This window comes from Crocuta crocuta, unplaced genomic scaffold (genome assembly GCF_008692635.1).
Source record: "Crocuta crocuta isolate KB4526 unplaced genomic scaffold, BGI_CrCroc_1.0 scaffold211, whole genome shotgun sequence".
NCBI classification, from domain to species: Eukaryota; Metazoa; Chordata; class Mammalia; order Carnivora; family Hyaenidae; genus Crocuta; species Crocuta crocuta.
In genome coordinates this window covers 2,331,343-2,351,035 of record NW_027527939.1, presented here as the reverse complement: position 1 = coordinate 2,351,035, position 19,693 = coordinate 2,331,343, and the positions used below count along the sequence as shown (strand labels likewise).

The 19,693-nt window shown below is 34.4% G+C and overlaps 1 long non-coding RNA gene across 1 annotated transcript in view; it reads right to left on the bottom strand.

Moving 5' to 3' along the window:
* The window catches only part of LOC144221754 (uncharacterized), a 77,837-nt gene that overhangs the window by 25,157 nt on the left and 32,987 nt on the right, over nucleotides 1–19,693 (bottom strand). The gene's annotated exons all lie outside the window — the stretch shown is intronic.

Below are 19,693 nucleotides of genomic sequence, written 5' to 3'. Positions count from 1 at the left end.
ACAAAGTTAAAATAGTTATACACTATAATGTGATTTGAGCAGGATTTAACTTTTAAGAGCACTTATATCAGACCTTTCTAAGAGACTTTACAAGTATTATCTTATCAATTATCAAAAGAGATCCATAAAGTAGATATATTGTTATCATATCCACTTTTTACAGATGAAGAAACAAGCACAAAGAGGTTAGTCAAAACTATTCTCTTCATGAGCCCTCATGGTCCTCTGAATTGCTTCTCTGCATCTTTCTCAACTTTTCTCTGGCTAACAATTCTTTGGTTCTATTTCTATGTCATATTCCAGAGAAAGAGAATCTGATTGGACAATGTTAGCAGCATCATATATTTTGGAAAAAGTCTTCCTCTTAGTCACCTTACCTCACTTATATTTGGATTTTGTCAAATTATAGATTAGTGACTCTTTTTCCAGGTGCCTTTTTCCTGAAGGAATTGTGTATGACAAGGAAGAGAGCAATGTGGCAGAGAAAATGACTGCTCTCTTGAGCAAGAGGAAGTTTCCATGGAAAACTGTTGTGTGCAACAGGCTTCATGACTGGCTTACTCAGTTCAAAAGATATGGATGAGTTTTCAAATAATAGAATATATCAACTGTGGGGTATGCTTTAAGACTGATCATATAAATAAATGCTATGTAGTACCATTAAAAAAGAAACTTTAAAAAGCAAAGCAATTAGCTTTTTGGAGAATCTAAATGTAAATACATACCCAAAGGAATTTTATTTAATAATGATTTTACCAGAAATATTTCAGATATAAATTAATGTTTTGTATTCAAATTGTGATATGTATGAGTTTCTTTTAGAAATACTCATATGTTTATGTTCTCATATTTTTGTTCATTATATCTCTAGTACTTCTGGTTCTAAGGCAAAATTGTAATATTTGAGATACAATGTCATGTTTAATTTGATCCTTTGGGGAATAAAGGCCCTAGATACAAGTAAATGCAAATTATATCCAGAACTCAATATAATTTGCATGAGAACCTAGTCCTTATCATTTGATCAATGCTTCAGTCCTCTGAGGGTGCACCTTCAGAGTAAAGATTCTCAGGGATAATATAGTTTTGCCCTCCTTTTCAATTAATTGCTTTTCTACATTACCTTCAATGATCTTTCCTAATACTCTTCAAATGTATGGCTCTACATTTCTAGCATTTATATGCTTTATTATTTTGACATGTAGATGTTTGAGTTTGGGAAGACATAGAGATTTGGAACATTTTACTGATTCTGAGAAGTTTGAGAAAATATATTATTGGGATGCTACTAATTATATAATGTCAAAATAGGAAGTATAATGTCACTCTTCAACTCTCTAGGAAATGGAGGTAGGGGGAGAAAATTTGAGAGAAGGGGGTATATATCTGCTTCAAGGCAGAATGGTGTATTTCAACTTGCTGTGCCCTTGTAAGTAGGTTGGTTGATAGCTCAATACAGTTATCATAAAACTCAATCCATAGACACATTTCTGCTCAGTTAATAAACCAAAGTGGCAGAGTGTAGAAAAGCACACCTTCTTTAAATAATGGATATGAGGACCAAGAACTGGAATTACTGAATATACTACATACTCCACAAGTGGGACTATTCTAAGAATATATGAATAGAAGAGAAACAAAGCACTAATGATTTGATATCTCTACTCAGAACATTATAATAGTATCCCCTTCACCATTTCATATTTTTCCAATAAGTTGAAGTAATCCTAACAAGACAAATCTCCACTATGAATTGTGTCTCAAATACCTTATATCCCTCCCCATTCCTACTCCCCTAAAAAGAAAATATATCTGTCCCTATCCTCTTATATCCATTAGTAGAATAATACTTTTCTTTGAATGGTTTCACAATTTCTTTAATCCAAATTACTTTTTAATATGATTATCTATGGGAAATCTATTATGATTGTAGAGTATAAAAATATTTATTTTCTTTAAATGTCACATCCTTGTCTGTTAAATCACCTATTACAATGTAAGACCACACTACACAAAGTAATTATTTATTGTTAGAAGAGTAATTACTTAGGACTATTGTTTCTCAACTATTTTACACTTTCAAAATCCTTAAGTTATCCGAAAGATTAAACTTTGAATTTAGAGACATATGTTTGGATGCACAATTATGTCAGTTGACTTTCTCATGAATTACTTACTGGCACACAAAGAAAACTATAGAAAGCTTATGAAAGAAATTGAAGAAGACACAAATAAGTGAAAAAATATTCCATGCTCATGGATTGGAAGAACAAATAATGTTAAAATGTCTATACTATCCAAAGCAATATACACATTCAATGCAATCCTTATCAAAATAACACCAACATTCTTTACAGAGCTAGAACAAACAATTCTAAAATTTGTATGAAAACAGAAAAGACCCCAAATAGCCAATGTAATGTTGAAAAAGAAAACCAAAGCTGGAGGCATCACAATTCTGAACTCAAGCTGTATTACAGGGCTGTAATCAAGACAGTATGATTCTGGCACAAAACAGACACACAGATCATTGAGACAGAATAGAGAACCCATAAATGGACCCACAATTGTATGGCCAACTAATCTTTGACAAAGCAGGAAAGAATATATAATGGAGAAAAGACAGTTGCTTCAGCAAATAGTGTTGGGAAAACTGGACAGCGACTTGCAGAAGAATGAACCTGGACCACTCTTGTATACCATATACAAAAATAAATTCAAAATGGGTGAAAGACCTAAATGTAAGACAGGAAATCATTAAAATACTGTAGGAGAAAACAGGAAGCAACCTCTTTGACCTTGGTCACAGTAATTTCTTATAAACTATGTCTTCATATCGAGGCAAGGGAAACAAGAGCAAATATGAACTTCTGCACAGTGAAGGAAGTAATTGACAAAACTAAAAGACTACTAATGGAATGGGAGAAGATATTTGCAAGTGACATACTGGATAAAGGGTTAGTATCCAAAATCTAAAAAGAACTTGTCAAACTCAACCCCCCCCAAAACAAATAATCCAGTGAAGAAACAGGCAGAAGACATGAAGAGACACTCTTCCAAAGAAGATATCCAGATGGCTAACAGATGCATGAAAAGATACTCAACATCACTCATTAGCATAGAAATACAGATCAAAACCACAATGAGATCCCACCTCACACCTGTCAGAATGGCTAAAAAACAAATCAGGAAACAACCGATGTTGGCAAGGATGTGGGAAAAGGGGAAAGCTTTTGCACTATTGGTGGGAATGCAAACTGGTGCAGCCACTCTGGGAAACAATAGGGAGGTTCCTCAGAAAGTTAAAAGCAGGATTGCCCTATGACCCAGCAACTGCACTACTAGGTATTTACTTATCCACAGGAGAATACAAAAATGCTGATTTGAAGAGGCACATGCACCCTAATGTTTATAGCAGCACCATCAACAAAAGCCAAATTATAGAAAGAGCCCAATTGTCCATCGGCTGATGAATGGATAAAGAAGATGACACATATATATCATGGAATATTGCTCGGTGATCAAGAAGAATGAAATCTTGCCATTTGCAATAACATGGATGGAACTAAACAAAATAAGTAAGAGAAAGACAAATGTAATATGATTTCACTCATATGTGAAATTTAAGAAAAAACAGATGAACACAGGGGAAGGGAAGGAAAAATAAGATAAAAACAGAAAGGGATGGAAACCATAAGAGACTCTTAAATAAAGAGAACAAACTGAGGGTTGATGGAGGAGTTGGGGGTGGGGGGATGGGCTAAATGGGTGATAGGCATTAAGGAGGGCACCTGTTGACATGAGCACTGAATGTTATATTTAAGTAGTGAATCACTGGGATCTACACCTGGAGCAAATACTACACTGTATATTAACTTGAATTTAAATAACTAAATTAAAAAAAGAAGAAATTACTGACAATCACTTTCCATCGTGAGTCTGAATTAATATGAAAACTTACATCGAAATATTGTTGGTAATTTGTCCTTGTTCGTAGGAACTATAGAAAAGCCTCCAGGATTTCAGATTGGTTCAAGAGATGTGAAATTCAATGTTTAGCTGTCAAGCAGATAGTGTTAATATATGAAGCTGGCTTTGTGAATGAATGTTGGATGCTAGAAAACTTAAGTTACGGCCCATTGCAAGAAGACAGCCACTCCACAGATACTCCTAAGAAATGGTGTCATATCATGCAGAAATGCCGTCCCACCATTGTCAGACCTGGTTTCTCAAGAGAAGCCCTAAATCTCAATTTCAGGGGGAAATTCCTATTTTTTAAACCTAAATTTAATTTTCAAAACTCAGGCTATTTGAGATGTTCAGTTTAATGACATCAGACTTGATACCCAATGTGTCCATCTCATAATTGCAATAGATTTGGAAGTTGCTCAGGGTATTAGCACAGGAATTTGGGAAAGAATGGAAATGGGAAATAATGTCAAACTTTGTCTCTATAATTCTTTATAATATATAATTAATAAGTAATGCTTATTTATGCTTTCAATGCAGCATCCACCCTCCATCACAAACCTTTAAAATTGGTACCAAGTTTAGCTGGTTTTAGTGCCATTCTCTTTTGAAGTATACTTTGTATAGTTGTGTTCTGATTGTTTTGATTTATATTTTATTCTTATGAGAAAACTTTACTTCTATATTCTTGGAGGATGAAATGGGGGAGATCTTATTCATCAACTACAAGAGCAAGAGATTTCTGGCAATAAAAGCACTGCAAGAATCATTCAGCTAATATTAATTATGTGAAAAACAAAGTTTTCCAATTCATGCACTGAGAGAGTTTCTATCCTCAAACATGAAGGATCATTCTTTAGTTGGGCTAATAAGTGAGGATATTGTTGCTGATTTGTTCTTCTGAAAAGTGTGAATAAAATCAGCAAAAGTTTTCAGTCTAGCCACAACATACCTACATGTGCAACAGACAAGAACTCCATGTGATCACGATAGCAAATGGTCCTCAATTTTTTGTCTATATAGACCCTAGAAAAAGACTAGAACTCTCAGCTCAGATGCAGGGATTTTTCCTAATCGCATTATCACTAATCACCACAATGTATAATGGAGGCAATAAATTGGGTTTTTTTTTTGAAGGTCGTTATGATAGAGACATTCTAGGAGGCAGTGGGGCTTCTATTCTCATCCATATATGCTACCTTTGTATCTCCTAGCCCCATTTTCCTGGGAAAGTTAGATTTATTCTCTATTCTGCTGAGTTATGATCACATTGGTTCAAATCTTGGTGACTGATTTATATGTGGGTACTAGAGCTTCTAGCTGTTATCTATCCCATGACTCCAAAGTTTTCTCCCCTGGTACTGATTTGCTGCTTTCCTGTTTAAAAAGACTGCATATCTTTCAGTCTGATGCAATTACCCATGACTTTGTTTCATCCGCTTTTTCTCAACATAATTATGTTTAACGTTTCAGTTATCTTCCATGGGTGGTCTGGTTCATATTTTCTTAGGGAAAACAAGATTCATGACGTTATATTTAATATTTCAATTGTGCATTAACTTCTTTACATGTCCCTGAGGAGTCAATATCTCCTTCCAGTTTCCTTGTGTACTGAATCCTTTATGCTCCAACTATATATATGTACATATGTTAGAATGGCAAGACAAATACACTTTAAATATTACTGCATTGCCTTCCATAGAGACTTGTAAAATACTATATATTTCTTATGAAGTTGATTTTCTATTCATTCAAAAACATTTATTTCATGTGCTTACTGCATGTGCTAGAAAAAGAAAAATAAGTTTCATTCTTACCTTTAAGTAGTTTATAAAATAATGGGTGAGGTATTTATGTTTATGAGAAACTATAATAAAGTTAGACCAAAAAGTGCCTGGAGAAGTATGACAAAAATGCTAGTGGGCACACAGTGATTAATTCTGATCTGGGGAACTGGGAGAAATCCAACAGTTTATTGTGGAAGGGATTTCAACACTAACCTGACAAGATTATTTCTGAAGGGAGTTTTCTTCCTGTATAAACCTTGAAAGTCATGCTTTCCAAAAGTAAACAAGCTGACATCATTAGATACAGATGATGTCTTCCCTCAATGTTACCATTAACAGTAATGGACAATTCAAAATCCAATTATTTCATGTTGACTCATTACTATTAATGAGACAAAATGAAATGAAATGCCAGATATTCCTCATGGAAATATAGAAAAGGTGAAAATGAGAAATATGATCTGAGATATTAATTTGTAAGTCTGAACGTAATAAAACAGAGTACATTCTCTATAATTTATCAGAAAACTTAGCTCTTGGATTTTCTATTGTCTCTTTTTCTTGTGAAATTTAGGTTTTCATCTTCCCTCACTTACCATTAAATTCTTCCTCTCAAGGGATTCTGATTAGGTATCTTTATGGCTACAGCGTATGATGAGATAAAGAAATGATTTTATCTTACTTTATCTTACATTTCGATATTGTCCTCTCAAGAGACTATTTTAAAATCAGTATACCCAGAACAATATTAGAAGACAGTTAACACTTTTAGTGTATGTATGCTAGAAAACAATGTGTTTTAGAGTCCACTTGGACTCTACTGAAATTATTTTCATCTCATGTCCAGCACCAGGTCTAGATATTGTTTTGACCTTTTAATTGCTAGCCTGAATATAATCTAGGCTTTGTTGCTACCAAAATGAGGAGAAAAAAAATAGAGCTTAACCTTTAACCACATCCTACTGTGGCCATCAAATATTTTTAGTCTGAAGCCTATGTTCTCTTGGTTGTTTACATTGAAGGAGATCCCTATATCCTCTGGTAAGAATACCAGGTCATTTAGAGGTATTCCTTTTCTACCGAGTATATCTGGGTAGAATGCATCTAGAATAGCTAATGTTCTCTTTAAATCCTTGCAAACACTCTTATCAAGAGCTAATGGAAATTATGTTAATTTTAAAAATACATCTATATCGAAGATTCATATTACCCTTCTTGGTTATTAGTTGTGCTGTAGGTTTTCTTTTCCTCTTCTTTTTAAAAGAGCTGTTGGTTCTGGTCCAGTTACCTCTTCTTTTCCCCTTCCTCAACAGACCTCCAATGGACCTCTAACATCTTAAACTCAATGGGTCTTTTCCAAGTGTGATTTAACTGCATCAGTCCTGTGCACGCTCCACCATCTTTACTGTCCCTGGATTTAAGGCTGCTGCCGCCTGTAGGAAAACCTTATATTACTTCTGTGATTAAAGGTATACAAGCATAAAAGGGCTCCCTTCATCCTCTTCATTAATTTTTTTCTTTCAATAATTTCCTCTTTTATCTTGATAATTTTCATTCCTCCACTTTAATGTACTGCTCTTTTTCTATCTTCTACTGATACTTAGAAAATTGGNGTAGCAACATGGATGGACCTTGAGGGTGTTATGCTGAGCTAAATAAGTCAGGCAGAGAAGGACAAATATCATATGTTTGCATGTATAGGAGGATTAGGAGGAACTTAACTGAGGAACAAGGGGGAGAAGAAGGGGGGAAATGGTGGGGGGAAGGGAGAGAGGCAATCCATGAGAGACTCTTGAATGCTGACAAAAACAGGAATGATGGATGTAGGGGGGAGGGGGTGATGGGCATGGAGGAGGGCACTTGTGGGGATGAGCACTGGGTGTTATGTGGAAACCAATTTGACAATAAACTATTTGTAAAAAAAAAAAAAAAAAGAAGAAGAATACAAAAAAAAAAGAAAAGAAAATTGGGGCACATGGGTGGCTCAGTCAGTTAAGCATCTCACTCTTAATTACGGCTCAGGTCATGATCTTGTGGTTCTTGGGTTCAGGCTCTGTGCTGCCACCTCAGAGCTTAGAGACTGCTTCAGATTCTGTTTCTCCCTGTCTTTCTGTCCCTCCCCTGTTTGCACTCAGCGTCTATCTCTCTCGAAAAGCCAAGAGCACACTCTATACATTGTATGTTAGCTCACTTGACAATAATTTATAATGAAAAAATAAACTATAGCAATATATTGAAAAAATAGGTGGATAAATAAATGAATACTATAAAAAAGAAAATTTGTGTTCAGGCTTTATCTTTTGTTATATCTGAGTTGAAGGCTGTACATTCTCCATTTAAGCATAAATGTAACTACATCCCACATAATTTATTTGCTATATTTTCATTATCGTGTATTACAAATATTTTTCAACTTCCATTGTGATATTTGGTTTGTTATATGGGTTAAATATATATGTACTTCTTAACTTAATGTCAGTATTTTCCCTGTCTTTGCTTCATAGCTTGTATACGTTTTAGTCATATTTTGGTCATAATACAGACTAAAACACACATCTCTGATTCATTAAAGTTTAATGTGTATTAACATGTATTAACAGGTCTACTTTTCCTGAACAAGGCTCTCAGAATATTTTAATGCTCTTTACCTCTCTCCTGACTTAATGTTATTGTTATATTTTGCCATATATTGTCAATTAATGATATTGTTATATTTTGCCATATATTGTCATACATTTTAGTTATAAACATATATAAACACAAAATTTGTGTAACTTTTAAATATTTATTTATATTCACCCACATATTTACATTTACTGTTGCTTTATGGTTGTTGTTTTTTTTTTTTTTTTTTTGCATCTCCAAACTTGCATATGTGGATCATTACTCTTCTGGCTTAGAATACCTTTTACCTTCTTTTAAGGGCAAATCTGGTTGTGACAAATAATCTGTCTGAAAATATCTTATTCTGCTTTTGTTTTAAAAGGGCATGCTACTTGCAAGGCACCTGAGTGGCACAGTCTAAGCTCCTCAACTTTTGATCTGGGCTCAGGTCATGGTCTCAACAGTTCATGAGTTTGAGCCCCACTGGCACACTGGCAGCGCAGAGCCTGCTTGGGATACTCTCCCTCTCTCTCTCTCTGACTTTCCCCTACTCACGCTCTCTCTCAAAATAAAATAAACTTTAAAAAAAGGGGCACATTACTTTCTCTTATCTCACTTAACGTAATACACTCTATTTCCATCTATATTGTTGCAAATGGCAAGATTTCATTCTTTTTGATCATTGGGTAATATTCCATTGTGTATATATACCACATCTTCTTTATGCATTCATCAGTTGATGGACGTTTGGGCTCTTTCTATAATTTGGCTATTTTTCATAATGTTGCTATAAACATTGGGGTGCATTTGCCCCTTCAAATCAGTATTCTTGTATCCTTTGGATAAATACCTATTAGTGCAATTGCTGGGTTGTAGGGCAGCTCTATTTTTAATTTTTTCAGGAACTTCCATACTGTCTTCCAGAGTAGCTGCACCAGTTTGCATTCCCACCAACAGTGTAAGACGGTTCTCCTTCAACATACCATATGATTTTGCCCATAGGTGGAATTTAAGAAACAAAACAGATGAACATAGGGGAAGGGAAGGAAAAATAAAATAAGGTAAAAACAAAGAGGGAGGCAAACCATCTTAAGGAGGCTCTTAACTATAGAGAACAAATTGAGGGTTGGTGGAGGGGAGGTGGGTTGGTGGAGGGAAGCTAGGTTGGGGGATGGGCTAAATGAGTGATGGTCATTACAAAAGGCACTTGTGAGAAGCAATGGGTGTTATATATATAAGTGATGAATCACTAAATTCTATTCCTGAAACCAACAGTACACTATATGTTAACTAATTTGCATTTAAATAAAAACTTAGAAAAACAAAAACAAACAGAAAACACAATACGTCTGTATACTTTAACCTACTATGAAGCTGAGGCATTCATGGGAATGGGAATAAATGACCACTACAAAAATGTTAATTAAATTAAATTAGAAATAGTAAAAGGGCATATTACTAAGTTTTCCCCCAAACTTTGCAGATATTGTTCCAATGAGTTCTGGGTTCTATTGCCACTCTGGCTGCCTTTAAGATTTTTTCTTTTACCTCATAGCGCTCTTGGGAATTATGGCTTTATGTAGCTAATCAGTTTTACAAAGTGGTAATTACATCTTTAAATCCTGATTCTTTTCCTTTCTCTATTTTTGGGCATCCAATTCCACAGTACCATGAGACTAGTCTATTTCTAAGTTGAAGCCCTTTGATACCTAAATCCTGAACTCCAATTTTTGTCAACCTGTCAAAACTATTTGGTATTACATGCTTTCAGCTGTCTCCATTAGAATTTATGCAGCAGATACTAGCCTACACCTGAATTGGTATAATACAGCTAGGAAAAAGTAGTCCTGATTTCTGAGCTCACATCTCTTAGTTTTTTTTTTTTTTCTTGGATGTTGGCTCCTAAATTCTTCACAGTCTTTTTAGTTCTCCTATATTTCCAGATAGATATTCTTTCCATATCTTTTCTAGTTTTTCCAGATATTATCAAAGGAAGGGTTGGAATGAGTTATCTATTTGCCATGATAGGAAACAGAACTCACTTTTTTCCATTGATATATGACATACACTAATCTTGAATGTTAATAATCATGACTTTTTGACACATTTACACCTGCCTAGTCATTATCCAAGGGATATACAGAATATATAGAATATTTCTAGCACTCTCTTGCATCTGTTCTGCAGACTATATCACCAATCAGATGACTACAATTCTGACATTTATAATCATTGGTTAACTTTGCTTGTTTTGACGTTAATGTAAATGGAATGTTGCTGACAATACACTTTTGTATCTGGCTTATTTCAAAACATAATATCTATGAACATAGTATCTATGATATTTACCTATGTTTTTATATGTAGTAGTCCATTTTTTATATCTGTATAGTATTTTCACCATATGAAGATACCACAGTATATCTATTCTTCTTTTCACAGGCCTCGAGGTTTAGCTACTTTGAATAAAGCTGCCACGAGCATTTTGTATCTTTTTTGTGGCCATTTCCTTTGTGAATACACCAACAGTGAACCTGCTGACTTGTAGGGAAGGCAAATATACAGCTTTATCAAAACTGCCAGTTTTTAAAATGGTTTTATTATTTTACACTTCCATGAGCAATGTCTAGTGTTTCTTTCTCATATGGGCTACATTTTATTTTTTAAAAATACTTTTTCATTTTCTTACTGTTCTTCATTTCCTGGGTATGTACCTTGCTCACTGTCTAACAAAGCTGAAAATGTGGAGTTTCTACAATGTTTTTGCCCCTCTGTTCAGTTTCCTCCCCTAAAAGTAACTTCTGGTCTTTCACTTCACATTTCCTAAGACAAGGTCAGCTTGGTTCAGTCTTACTCCTCTTTCACTTTGCCAGAGGGTGCTGCTACATTTGGCCAAGTCTTTTCGTGGGTTTCAACTTCAACAAATGAGCTCTCAAGCTAAGGGGGAAAGTTTTGTTTACATATATGATTGCTATTTCAAGGAGTTGGAGGGGGTAGTTGATACCGTTTATTTTGCTGTTTGCCCCCAACATATATTCAGTCTTCACAATAGGAGAGAATCAAACATCTCAGAGTAACACTCTATAGTCAGTTTACCTTCATTTTCTCTTCTCATTTCTATATATCTCTAATTATTACTGATACCAATTTGACTATAATTGTTACAAATAACAATAATAGAGAACACTGTGAATTTTAAATTTTGTCATGATGAAGAGAATGCAACATTTGTGTGTATTTTGGGTGTTTTTATCAGATATTTAATGAAGCTCTTTCTCTGTGTGGATAGTCTTGGTACTAGTTTTCTAATATTTTCTACAAATCCCTAAAAAATGTTGATTAATACCTTTTTGATGAAGGACACATTTCCAGCATTTACAAAGAGATGAAAAACCCCACCTCTGTGAATCATTGATTTTTACTTTGGCCCATTCATTCCAAATATATCTACCAAGTACAATGTCAGTTTATATATTTCAATATTTAATAGTTTTCTGAGGTCTCTGGTGTGTACACACATTCTATTAAAACCCTGTCGACTATTTACTTTCTCCAATCATTCATATGGGCTTTTTCTTGCCAAATGTTAATGTGACATCTGCTGTACCTAATTCCAGTAAATATCAGGAATTTTTATGCATACAAACGGTTTATCATACATACACCATCAATTTGTTCTGAGACATGTCACTTGTGCAAATAGCCTAGGGGTTTTATTTATTAAGATTTACATTAAGTGAAAACTAAACACTTTAATTCAAAGGTCTTGGATTTTCTATCCAGATGTTTATAATCTCTTATGCTATTTACTGACCTTGCCAAATTAAGGTTGTGAATTAATTAGCTGTATTCATAAATTCATAGTAATAAGATGGAATTAATCTAAAAGGCTGATAATATATGATATTAGATTTTCATAAAATAAGGAGGCAATATAAATTCAATCTGGAAGGAGCAAAACATAATAAAAAAGCAAGACCCTTTTTAAAAATGGTAATGGACACACAAAACCAACTAGGCTTTCACGCTTAGTTTAATGAATTTATGTACTTCATCACATTAAAAAGTATCCTATTACATAAATATTGGAGTTTGATGACAGATTTTTTAAAAATTCTGTCTTTGTTTTCAACCTCAAGGGAAAGTATCTTTTCTTATTTCCATTCAACTATCTATTCAACTGCCTGTTCATCAAGGAACTATTTTTTTTATCACTCCCCCAAACCTCTAACCTCCTCAAATCAACTTCTCTCCCTCATAGCCTTATGTACCTCTTACTCTTAAAAAGTATAACAGCTATAACATTGCATTATTTGTGGGATGATTTGGTAATTTTGTAAATTCTAACAAGATTTTTGAGTTCTAGGTAAGTAAAGGTGTTTGTTCCTTTTTGCTCACCAGTGTATGTCCAGAGCCTAAAAAAGTGTTTCATAGAGTGATCAATCAATAAATGTATGAGGTGCTGATATTAATTAGAGTTTCAAGATAATCAAGAGATCAGGAATACAAAAGGAAGGATTATGCATGATACAGATTAGGAGAAAACTATGTTTTATGAAACATAATAGAAAGCCATTTAGGAAGGGGTAGAAGCAGATGATATTTTATGGCAGGTTTTAATATTAGACAGGTAAAGATTTTTATTTGTAGGATAAATAAAGCCCAAGAATATTAATTAATTAAGAAAATACTGCAGGACTGAAGTCAATACCATGGTGAATTTCACAGGCAACTAACTCTTCACTACTTGATCCAGTGCCCTAAATTAGATACAAAAATGTATCCTGTGTTCTCTCCATTAATTTTTATTATGGGTCCAGGGAACTTATTCTGGTGGTATTCAGTAATTACTTGTTGTCTGAAATAAAATAGTTCCCTAACATTTTAAATTTGTTAGCTTAAAGCCTTGAATTGCTATAGGAAACCATAGGAGTGTAGGAGTTTTGGTTAGCTCATTTCAACCCTCTCTGTATCTGGTTTTCATAAAATAATTCTTACAGAAACTACTCTCCTGTTAATACTTTCTTTCTCTCCCTGTCTCTTTCTATATACATACCTATATACATGTAATACGTAATACCTACATAATACCTACATAATATATATGTATTTACATATCTGTATATATATGTATAGATGCATATACACACACTTTTTAAAAAAAAGAGTTAAGTAGAAGGACGGCTGAAGATGCACAGCAACCTCTCTCCTTCCTGAGACTCCACTACAGTGACCACAATGAAAGAATGGGAGTTGTAAATCAACAATGGGGAAGAAGATGGATGAAAAACTGCAGGGATACCTATCATTTATGGCTCCCCAGGGTATTGAACTCCTTCCTTAAAAGTTTGATGATTTCCCACAATTAGAAATCTGTCTTCCCAAGATAAAATCAGAGATCTTCTATCTCCAGAGAGCCTTGCACTCCTTCTACCAGAATCTACACCTTTACCTTTGTCTTCCCATACTTTCCTCCTCCCCACTCCTGTACTGCCTTCTTATTTCCAACTCCAATTCTATTTCTTGCTGACTTATATTTTCTGGAACATTTCCTCAATTCTTCAACCAGTAGAATAGCCTAAGGAAGGGAAGCTTGGGTGAAATTTAGCTTGTTCCTCATTTAAAATTTTTAAAAACCTCATAGTAAATATAATGTAAATATAGTTACTCTACTTAAATGTTGGACATTTGCTTTTGATGGATTTTTTTCTTATTTTTTAAGTGCACAAGGCTAATTAAGGTTGCAGCCTGACTGGATGATGGAGAGTATTATTTATATTTACATAAATTACTATTTTGCCCCATTTACTTATCCTCTCTCTGTCTCTGTCTTTCCCATTCTGTCTCTCTCCTGCGTGTGTGTGTGTGTGTGTGTGTGTGTGTGTGTATGTATCACAGAGTCTATTTGAAGGGAATTTTTAAATAGTTCTTTATTTCTACCTTACCCATTGATCTTTCAAGTTTTCTTTTTTGGGGAAAACTGTAATAATTCGTATTTTTCTACCATGTTGTCAATTTTCTACAGCTTTTCAACATTTTGAGGAAAGAACGTCATAGAGTAGCATAGAGTACCATCATTTTAAAAAAAAAGGTCTAATATAATCTAATGGTATTTGTTATTTTGTTAATCTATACTTTCCTTAATTTATTCATTGGATTTTTCAGGGCAAATCTTTCTTTGTGATTCATCTTCCTAAAACAACAAGTAAGATTGTATACTCAGATACTTTCTAAATAAGATAGAATTATCAAACACAGATTAGTAAGAATAGTTAAGGTTATATACTTTTGCTTCTTATTTTTATATGCTATAGAAAATTAGTTTCTTGGGTCATATTTCTTAAATATGTTCACTTTTTTCCACTTTAAGAAGGTGTAAAAAGAATGCCTGTAGGTACAAGATGTGTTGTTGTTTTCATGAGCTTCACACATCTTAAAATACTTGTGTTTGATAGACAATTCTCAATTACCAACCCCTGATTTTCTCTGTGAAATAAGTCAGTGACTTTGGGTAGAAGTTATACTGAATATAGACAGTTGAGACAAAGAGCATTCATGACAGAGAAATTCAACTGCGCATGCCTTTACTTACTTATTTATTTATTTTTCCTAAGGAAAAGAGTAGTTTTTCCCTAAAGCAGCAACTCCCAAACTTTTTGGTCTCTGGGCCCCTAAAATTTTTCTCTTATGTGGGATTTAATGTGAATGACCACTATCAAAATTATACTCTCAGAAATTTAAAAAAACAAAACTTTAAAATACATATTATCAATTCATTTGAAAATAGCCAAAGTGAACTCATTTCATGTTAACAGAGCAACATTTTTATGAATAACTCTTTTCCAAAGCAAATGTATGATTAGAGTGACATTTTTGTAAGCCTCTTAAATGTCTTACTTGATAGACAGCTGGGTTCTTAGGTCAGCTCTGTATTCTGTGTTCTGAGATATCACACATTATACAGCTTCTAGGAAGCTCCACTGTACACCTCTGAGAAGAGTGAGAAGGAAAATAACATCTTCGTGTTACAATGAAAATAGTTTTGATCTTACAGACCTATTGAGAGAGAATCACTGTTCTAAAGTGAAATGTCAGTCTGTTCCAGAATACCGAAGAGCACAATGAAGGGCAATATGCAACTGAATTGTATTTGCCTTGGTTCCTTATACTTGAATTTGCAAATAGTCCACAAAATACATTAAAATTTTAGCAACATTTGCTTAAGTCTTGATGGGCTGCCTTCCTTGACATACTAATTGAAGTTTTAACCTATACTATCAATAAGTGTTCCTTTTTATTAAGTTTATTTGTTTTGAGAGAGAGAGGGAGAGAAAGCACAAGTTGGGAGAGAGAGGAAGAGAGAGAGAATTGTAAGCAGGCTCCACACTGGCAGTGCAGAGCCTGACGCAGGGCTTGGATCCATGAACTGTGAGATCGTGATCTGAGCCAAAGTTGGACACTTAACAGACTGAGTCACCCAGGTGCTCCTAAGGTGTTCTTTACCTTCTGTATAAATCCGCTTAGATAAAAGCAGTTCTGCTTCTTATTAATAATTTTCTGTGCTTTATGCCACTGTTGTTATGTCCATGATGGTAAAGGACAGGGGAATAAAACCACAAAGAACTAAGTAAGCTTCCTCAATTATGGGAGAACTGAGATACCTTATAATAGTGTTAACTTGTAATATATATTTTGAAATGTTTTATTGTCAATTTGATAAAATAGGAACCCAAGTAGTTTCTTAGTCACTTGCAAAATTCTTAATCAGCCAAGTAAAGTGAAAGTATTTTTTATTTTGCATTCCCAAAATAATACTCTAAATTTTGAAAACAAATAATATATTTTAGGATACATGCAAAAATATCTTTGCATTTTCTCAGAAAGCTTCTGGAGTCAAAAATATGTGTTTCTTTTCTTTACCTCAAACAAAAAAGAGAGATGTTAGAAATAATTGGGTTTCTCTCTGTGGATATTTCATTATAGTGGAAAAGTTTCTACTTGTTCTGGGAAAGAATAGAAATCTTTGCCAATCTCTTTCCTTTGTGGTCATGTTGTTGTTTCAGAGGATTGGGTATGAAATAGTCTATACTTTTTGCTAACCTACCTCCACTATACTTTATTTAGGGATAGTTACTTTAAGGGGATGTTTTGCAAGCAACTTTATGATTCACAATACATTTTACATTTTGATGCGGCACACACGTTCATAAATGCCCACAGCTGAAACAAATATTTTAAGAAATAACACTAACCTATACATTTGAAATGTACTTGTATCCCAGTCTACTCTATATGCTATTGATTTGACTCAATTTAAATTCTATTTTTTTTTTAAACAAAAACTGGTTATAAGCCACTAAATTGATTTTACTATCCACTATTGGGTTATGAACTTTGTTTGAAAAACACTTCACCAAAGAAACTATTTGTTGATAAATACTTTGTTACTTTCCCTGCCAAGTAAATTTTCATATTTTCTTTGTTTCTTTCTTAACAATGAAAAGATGGGGACAGTACATCAGCAACCAGTCAGTGATATCGTGTCATACCTGTGATCTGTCTTTACTTTTCCATTACTAAAGAGTGATAGAAGCAACTACATGATAAATCATGAGAAAGGGCACTGAAAATCTGGACCAGCAGATCCAAGGTATTGTTTAGTTTTCCTTTTCCTCTGGGCAACTCAGAGTAAAAGGAAGTTAGATGCTGACCTAATTTCAGACACTGTGCACTCTTCTGTGGCAAATGAATCCATTAAAATCTAGGAAGCACCTGCTGAACTGTGCATGTTGCTATTCAATGCTGACTCAATATTTTCAGGGAGAGAGTGGAATAAAAGCTTGTATTTTAATAATATCTACTAATCATGTGTCCTAGCGGCTATTTTACTTTTGCTGACATGGTAGAGAAAACAGTACCTCATCCTTGGAAAGGATGAGTTTCTGCTGAAGAACTGTTTAATTCTGAGTGTACCTGAACTTTATGCATTTCTCAGAGCATGCCAAGACCAGCGGAAAGTGCTCTTCTTTTCTTTCCTGCTACAGGTTTCAGCATTTAGATCTATGTTCTTTTTCTTCATTTGTACCCCCACCCATGCCAGAAGATTATTAATAAAAAGTTTTACGAGAAGACAGGCTGAGCATAACACATTAAAGATAAAAATATGGCAGCATGACAATAACGTGAAGACTTTCAGCAGTTCTCATAGTCATTACTATAGTTTTCTTTTTAAAAAAGTGTGTATTTTGAGAAAGAGTGAGCAGGGGAAGGGCAGACAGAGAATTCCAATCAAGCTTCCCCAGCCTGACATGGGGCTCAAACTCAAGAACCGTGAGATCATGGCCTGAGCTGAAATCGAGTCGGATACTTAACTAACTGAGCCACCCAGGAGCCCCAATTATTCTAGCTTCCTTAATGGGAACAAGAAGTTTACAAATAGCATAAGTCTTCCTTTCTATTTTGAAGGATAAAATAATACACCTTCCCTTCCCTTAGATCCTGGATATTTTATGGATTGCTCACTCATATTTTATTTATTCATCCTGAAATATCACCTGTAATGGATTAACAGGTTTCATTTTGTATCCATTCAAATATCCAATTACATTAAGTAAGTACTTTATATTTCTGGGAACCACCAGTGTATTTCCCACATGACTGAACTCTATATATAGTTTTCTATACCTTCATGAAATGTCTCATATTTTTATATTATCTTTGTACTTTTGGTAATCACAAAGTTTAAAACTAGTGATTTCCTCAAATACATTTTTCTTCAACTATAATTGTAAGTGGAAAAACAATATATAAACCCAATAGAAAAGGAGCATTTCTATTGGAGCTTTCTCAAAAAGTGTTTTGGAGAGGCGCCTGGGCCGCTCAGTCGGTTAAGCATCTGACTTCGGCTCAGGTCATGATCTCATGGTTCGTGAGTTCAAGCCCAGGGTAGGGTTCTGTGCTGACAGCTCAGAGCCTGGAGCCTGCTTCAGATTCTGTGTCTCCCTCTCTCTCTGACCCTCCCCTGCTCACACTGTCTCTCTCTCTCTCTCTCAGAAATAAATAAAACACTGAAAAAAAAAGTGTTTTGGAGTCCATCACTACACAGCCAGCTCATCCCCAATACGCATCCCTGTGGAACACTTAAGACTTTACAGCTAACCTAAAACCCACAAACTCATACACATGAGCCCACACATACCAATAAGCTATTTTTAAAAAGGAGGAAAAATGAGACACATTGATTTCTGATCAAATATTTAATCACTACTGCTAAATTTAAAAATTACTATTAAATCACTACTAAATTGAAAGCACATGAATAAAAAGTTTACAGAGCCACAAGGGACAATGAGAATGGAAGAGAGAGCTATAGATGAAATATTTCTACAAATTTTTGGAAGGCAAAAATCAGATGGAGAAGTGATAGCTGACCCTGGAAATCTAAAAAAAAAAAAAACAAAACAAAAAGAAAGAAAGAAAGAAAGAAAGAAAGAAAGAAAGAAAGAAAGAAAGAAAGAAAGAAAGAAAGATGATACTGCTTAAGAACCTGAAGAGGCTTTACCTCAGGGTGACAGTAAAAATATTTAATGCTCTGTATGTATAGCATGAACTCTCACTAGTAAATTTATATTGTATCTGGACTAGGTGAACAAATACCAACCCTGAAACAAAACAATGAAAATAAGCATCTCCGATAAGTTCTGTTTATGGCAGCACCCACTGCCTTTGGCAGAGAGGTGTGATATATGGGCCAGGAAACTGGGAAACCAGTTGGAAGTTTGCCTAGAGAGTGGTTACTTAATGTGGCACTAACTATGGTACATGTATAGCACTATGTGTTAAGTATAATTCTTGGTGCTTTACAGAAAATATTGTTTTACTTCTATAATAAACTTAAGAGTGGAGTATTAATATTATTCCCTTTACAGCTAATAAGACTTAGGCACAGATAGGTTAACTTGCTTGAGGTGGCCCATGTAGCAAGTGATGGTGCTATGATTCAAACCCAAGCAGTCTGTCTCCATTCTCTTAATGACTGAGACGTTGCCTCCTACTTTTTCCTTCACAGAATTTAAATGGAAAAGGCTATTCCCAGAGGAATTTATACATAGTAGAAAGTAGGGTCAAAGGAAGGAGCTGAAAACAAAGGAATTAAATCAATTTCTTTACTCTGAATAGTGTGGCCTTCAGACCCACTTTGTTCTCAGGGTAATAGCATGGACATATTATCTTCTCCCACCCCAATATGAACACACCTACTGACAGGAGATTGGAGCATGTGTGCCCAAAGAAACAAACACCTTAAGAGGAAAGATCTTCACTGGTAGAATTGC